The 5,000-nt window shown below is 48.1% G+C and overlaps 12 non-coding genes and 2 pseudogenes across 12 annotated transcripts; all 14 read left to right on the plus strand.

Annotated features, from left to right (window-relative positions):
• The first annotated feature begins 15 nt into the window (after window positions 1-15).
• On the plus strand, window positions 16-134 carry LOC139224079 (5S ribosomal RNA). Its single transcript, XR_011586172.1, has one exon. It is a non-coding gene; the product is annotated as a 5S ribosomal RNA (ribosomal RNA).
• Window positions 135-607: 473 nt separating this feature from the next.
• LOC139224231 (5S ribosomal RNA) lies at window positions 608-726 on the plus strand. The gene has a single exon (XR_011586290.1). It is a non-coding gene; the product is annotated as a 5S ribosomal RNA (ribosomal RNA).
• A 155-nt stretch (window positions 727-881) lies between these two features.
• Window positions 882-1,000, plus strand: LOC139224621 (5S ribosomal RNA). The gene has a single exon (XR_011586655.1). It is a non-coding gene; the product is annotated as a 5S ribosomal RNA (ribosomal RNA).
• Window positions 1,001-1,155: 155 nt separating this feature from the next.
• LOC139224127 (5S ribosomal RNA) lies at window positions 1,156-1,274 on the plus strand. The gene has a single exon (XR_011586216.1). It is a non-coding gene; the product is annotated as a 5S ribosomal RNA (ribosomal RNA).
• Window positions 1,275-1,416: 142 nt separating this feature from the next.
• LOC139224150 (5S ribosomal RNA) lies at window positions 1,417-1,537 on the plus strand (annotated as a pseudogene).
• A 473-nt stretch (window positions 1,538-2,010) lies between these two features.
• Window positions 2,011-2,129, plus strand: LOC139224232 (5S ribosomal RNA). Its single transcript, XR_011586291.1, has one exon. It is a non-coding gene; the product is annotated as a 5S ribosomal RNA (ribosomal RNA).
• Window positions 2,130-2,271: 142 nt separating this feature from the next.
• LOC139224169 (5S ribosomal RNA) lies at window positions 2,272-2,380 on the plus strand (annotated as a pseudogene).
• A 155-nt stretch (window positions 2,381-2,535) lies between these two features.
• On the plus strand, window positions 2,536-2,654 carry LOC139224233 (5S ribosomal RNA). Its single transcript, XR_011586292.1, has one exon. It is a non-coding gene; the product is annotated as a 5S ribosomal RNA (ribosomal RNA).
• A 473-nt stretch (window positions 2,655-3,127) lies between these two features.
• LOC139224095 (5S ribosomal RNA) lies at window positions 3,128-3,246 on the plus strand. Its single transcript, XR_011586187.1, has one exon. It is a non-coding gene; the product is annotated as a 5S ribosomal RNA (ribosomal RNA).
• A 155-nt stretch (window positions 3,247-3,401) lies between these two features.
• Window positions 3,402-3,520, plus strand: LOC139224234 (5S ribosomal RNA). The gene has a single exon (XR_011586293.1). It is a non-coding gene; the product is annotated as a 5S ribosomal RNA (ribosomal RNA).
• Window positions 3,521-3,662: 142 nt separating this feature from the next.
• On the plus strand, window positions 3,663-3,781 carry LOC139223969 (5S ribosomal RNA). Its single transcript, XR_011586066.1, has one exon. It is a non-coding gene; the product is annotated as a 5S ribosomal RNA (ribosomal RNA).
• A 473-nt stretch (window positions 3,782-4,254) lies between these two features.
• On the plus strand, window positions 4,255-4,373 carry LOC139224117 (5S ribosomal RNA). Its single transcript, XR_011586206.1, has one exon. It is a non-coding gene; the product is annotated as a 5S ribosomal RNA (ribosomal RNA).
• Window positions 4,374-4,528: 155 nt separating this feature from the next.
• On the plus strand, window positions 4,529-4,647 carry LOC139224235 (5S ribosomal RNA). The gene has a single exon (XR_011586294.1). It is a non-coding gene; the product is annotated as a 5S ribosomal RNA (ribosomal RNA).
• Window positions 4,648-4,802: 155 nt separating this feature from the next.
• Window positions 4,803-4,921, plus strand: LOC139223981 (5S ribosomal RNA). Its single transcript, XR_011586077.1, has one exon. It is a non-coding gene; the product is annotated as a 5S ribosomal RNA (ribosomal RNA).
• The last annotated feature ends 79 nt before the right edge of the window (window positions 4,922-5,000 follow it).

The raw sequence follows: 5,000 nt of genomic DNA on the forward strand, positions 1-5,000 counted from the left end.
GTGAGGGACACTCTCGCTTACGGCCACACCACCCTGAACAAGCCCGATCTCGTCCGATCTCGGAAGCCAAACAGGGTCGGGCCTGGTTAGTACTTGGATGGGAGACCGCCTGGGAATATCAGGTGCTGTAAGCTTTTTCTCTTGTCTTTTGCAGACAGCAGAGGGCGCTGTCTCTGGACTTCACAACAAAAGTTTTTCATGGTCCTATTCAGTGTTTGCATCCATTACTGACAAGCCTATGCTGTTCTCTGCTGGACTACACTGACATACAAAGCACATGAAGCTAACATTACACACACTCAACCTCCAACTATGCCAAACGACAAACAGGCCTTTTCAGTCAGTATCAATGAGAAACTGACACATTTGGTGCCCTTAATAGTCAAACATTAAACAAAAGTAACCACACTCTCCTCCTTTTTGGGGAACACATTTGTTGTTTTAACGATATCCTTGTTTTCTCCTACACTCTCAAAATAACAGCCCCAGCCTCCTCACTGTAAAAGGGACCAATTTAGCAACTTTAACAAAAGACCTATTACTGAAGAGTGCTGTCCCAAACTACAGGTCAGCATCTATAAAAAGCCTCTTTGTGAGTGACACTCTCGCTTACGGCCATACCACCCTGAACAAGCCCGATCTCGTCCGATCTCGGAAGCCAAGCAGGGTCGGGCCTGGTTAGTACTTGCATGGGAGACCGCCTGGGAATACCAGGTGCTGTAAGCTTTTTCTCTTCTCTTTTGCAGACAGCAGAAGGTGCTGCTGCTTCACAGGAGACGGACAAGACGTTTGACCTTTGAACTCCTGTTTTGGTGAAGTTCATTCACTGCTTTTTCTACAGGTCAGCATCTATAAAAAGCCTCTTTGTGAGGGACACTCTCGCTTACGGCCATACCACCCTGAACAAGCCCGATCTCGTCCGATCTCGGAAGTCAAGCAGGGTCGGGCCTGGTTAGTACTTGCATGGGAGACCGCCTGGGAATACCAGGTGCTGTAAGCTTTGTCTCTTCTCTTTTGCAGACAGCAGAAGGTGCTGCTGCTTCACAGGAGACGGACAAGACGTTTGACCTTTGAACTCCTGTTTTGGTGAAGTTCATTCACTGCTTTTTCTACAGGTCAGCATCTATAAAAAGCCTCTTTGTGAGGGACACTCTCGCTTACGGCCATACCACCCTGAACAAGCCCCATCTCGTCCGATCTCGGAAGCCAAACAGGGTCGGGCCTGGTTAGTACTTGGATGGGAGACCGCCTGGGAATACCAGGTGCTGTAAGCTTTTGCAGACAGCAGAAGGTGCTGCTGCTTCACAGGAGACGGACAAGACGTTTGACCTTTGAACTCCTGTTTTGGTGAAGTTCATTCACTGCTTTTTCTACAGGTCAGCATCTATAAAAAGCCTCTTTGTGAGGGACACTCTCGCTTACGGCCACACCACCCTGAACAAGCCCGATCTCGTCCGATCTCGGAAGCCAAACAGGGTCGGGGTACTGGTTAGTACTTGGATGGGAGACCGCCTGGGAATACCAGGTGCTGTAAGCTTTTTCTCTTGTCTTTTGCAGACAGCAGAGGGCGCTGTCTCTGGACTTCACAACAAAAGTTTTTCATGGTCCTATTCAGTGTTTGCATCCATTACTGACAAGCCTATGCTGTTCTCTGCTGGACTACACTGACATACAAAGCACATGAAGCTAACATTACACACACTCAACCTCCAACTATGCCAAACGACAAACAGGCCTTTTCAGTCAGTATCAATGAGAAACTGACACATTTGGTGCCCTTAATAGTCAAACATTAAACAAAAGTAACCACACTCTCCTCCTTTTTGGGGAACACATTTGTTGTTTTAACGATATCCTTGTTTTCTCCTACACTCTCAAAATAACAGCCCCAGCCTCCTCACTGTAAAAGGGACCAATTTAGCAACTTTAACAAAAGACCTATTACTGAAGAGTGCTGTCCCAAACTACAGGTCAGCATCTATAAAAAGCCTCTTTGTGAGTGACACTCTCGCTTACGGCCATACCACCCTGAACAAGCCCGATCTCGTCCGATCTCGGAAGCCAAGCAGGGTCGGGCCTGGTTAGTACTTGCATGGGAGACCGCCTGGGAATACCAGGTGCTGTAAGCTTTTGCAGACAGCAGAAGGTGCTGCTGCTTCACAGGAGACGGACAAGACGTTTGACCTTTGAACTCCTGTTTTGGTGAAGTTCATTCACTGCTTTTTCTACAGGTCAGCATCTATAAAAAGCCTCTTTGTGAGTGACACTCTCGCTTACGGCCACACCACCCTGAACAAGCCCGATCTCGGAAGCCAAGCAGGGTCGGGCCTGGTTAGTACTTGCATGGGAGACCGCCTGGGAATACCAGGTGCTGTAAGCTTTTTCTCTTCTCTTTTGCAGACAGCAGAAGGTGCTGCTGCTTCACAGGAGACGGACAAGACGTTTGACCTTTGAACTCCTGTTTTGCTGAAGTTCATTCACTGCTTTTTCTACAGGTCAGCATCTATAAAAAGCCTCTTTGTGAGGGACACTCTCGCTTACGGCCATACCACCCTGAACAAGCCCGATCTCGTCCGATCTCGGAAGCCAAGCAGGGTCGGGCCTGGTTAGTACTTGCATGGGAGACCGCCTGGGAATACCAGGTGCTGTAAGCTTTTTCTCTTGTCTTTTGCAGACAGCAGAGGGCGCTGTCTCTGGACTTCACAACAAAAGTTTTTCATGGTCCTATTCAGTGTTTGCATCCATTACTGACAAGCCTATGCTGTTCTCTGCTGGACTACACTGACATACAAAGCACATGAAGCTAACATTACACACACTCAACCTCCAACTATGCCAAACGACAAACAGGCCTTTTCAGTCAGTATCAATGAGAAACTGACACATTTGGTGCCCTTAATAGTCAAACATTAAACAAAAGTAACCACACTCTCCTCCTTTTTGGGGAACACATTTGTTGTTTTAACGATATCCTTGTTTTCTCCTACACTCTCAAAATAACAGCCCCAGCCTCCTCACTGTAAAAGGGACCAATTTAGCAACTTTAACAAAAGACCTATTACTGAAGAGTGCTGTCCCAAACTACAGGTCAGCATCTATAAAAAGCCTCTTTGTGAGTGACACTCTCGCTTACGGCCATACCACCCTGAACAAGCCCGATCTCGTCCGATCTCGGAAGCCAAGCAGGGTCGGGCCTGGTTAATACTTGCATGGGAGACCGCCTGGGAATACCAGGTGCTGTAAGCTTTTTCTCTTCTCTTTTGCAGACAGCAGAAGGTGCTGCTGCTTCACAGGAGACGGACAAGACGTTTGACCTTTGAACTCCTGTTTTGGTGAAGTTCATTCACTGCTTTTTCTACAGGTCAGCATCTATAAAAAGCCTCTTTGTGAGGGACACTCTCGCTTACGGCCATACCACCCTGAACAAGCCCGATCTCGTCCGATCTCGGAAGCCAAGCAGGGTCGGGCCTGGTTAGTACTTGCATGGGAGACCGCCTGGGAATACCAGGTGCTGTAAGCTTTTGCAGACAGCAGAAGGTGCTGCTGCTTCACAGGAGACGGACAAGACGTTTGACCTTTGAACTCCTGTTTTGGTGAAGTTCATTCACTGCTTTTTCTACAGGTCAGCATCTATAAAAAGCCTCTTTGTGAGTGACACTCTCGCTTACGGCCATACCACCCTGAACAAGCCCGATCTCGTCCGATCTCGGAAGCCAAACAGGGTCGGGCCTGGTTAGTACTTGGATGGGAGACCGCCTGGGAATACCAGGTGCTGTAAGCTTTTTCTCTTGTCTTTTGCAGACAGCAGAGGGCGCTGTCTCTGGACTTCACAACAAAAGTTTTTCATGGTCCTATTCAGTGTTTGCATCCATTACTGACAAGCCTATGCTGTTCTCTGCTGGACTACACTGACATACAAAGCACATGAAGCTAACATTACACACACTCAACCTCCAACTATGCCAAACGACAAACAGGCCTTTTCAGTCAGTATCAATGAGAAACTGACACATTTGGTGCCCTTAATAGTCAAACATTAAACAAAAGTAACCACACTCTCCTCCTTTTTGGGGAACACATTTGTTGTTTTAACGATATCCTTGTTTTCTCCTACACTCTCAAAATAACAGCCCCAGCCTCCTCACTGTAAAAGGGACCAATTTAGCAACTTTAACAAAAGACCTATTACTGAAGAGTGCTGTCCCAAACTACAGGTCAGCATCTATAAAAAGCCTCTTTGTGAGTGACACTCTCGCTTCCGGCCATACCACCCTGAACAAGCCCGATCTCGTCCGATCTCGGAAGCCAAGCAGGGTCGGGCCTGGTTAGTACTTGCATGGGAGACCGCCTGGGAATACCAGGTGCTGTAAGCTTTTTCTCTTCTCTTTTGCAGACAGCAGAAGGTGCTGCTGCTTCACAGGAGACGGACAAGACGTTTGACCTTTGAACTCCTGTTTTGGTGAAGTTCATTCACTGCTTTTTCTACAGGTCAGCATCTATAAAAAGCCTCTTTGTGAGGGACACTCTCGCTTACGGCCATACCACCCTGAACAAGCCCGATCTCGTCCGATCTCGGAAGCCAAGCAGGGTCGGGCCTGGTTAGTACTTGCATGGGAGACCGCCTGGGAATACCAGGTGCTGTAAGCTTTGTCTCTTCTCTTTTGCAGACAGCAGAAGGTGCTGCTGCTTCACAGGAGACGGACAAGACGTTTGACCTTTGAACTCCTGTTTTGGTGAAGTTCATTCACTGCTTTTTCTACAGGTCAGCATCTATAAAAAGCCTCTTTGTGAGGGACACTCTCGCTTACGGCCATACCACCCTGAACAAGCCCGATCTCGTCCGATCTCGGAAGCCAAACAGGGTCGGGCCTGGTTAGTACTTGGATGGGAGACCGCCTGGGAATACCAGGTGCTGTAAGCTTTTGCAGACAGCAGAAGGTGCTGCTGCTTCACAGGAGACGGACAAGACGTTTGACCTTTGAACTCCTGTTTTGGTGAAG

Source organism: Pempheris klunzingeri, chromosome 24 (assembly GCF_042242105.1).
Source record: "Pempheris klunzingeri isolate RE-2024b chromosome 24, fPemKlu1.hap1, whole genome shotgun sequence".
Classification (NCBI taxonomy): domain Eukaryota; kingdom Metazoa; phylum Chordata; class Actinopteri; order Acropomatiformes; family Pempheridae; genus Pempheris; species Pempheris klunzingeri.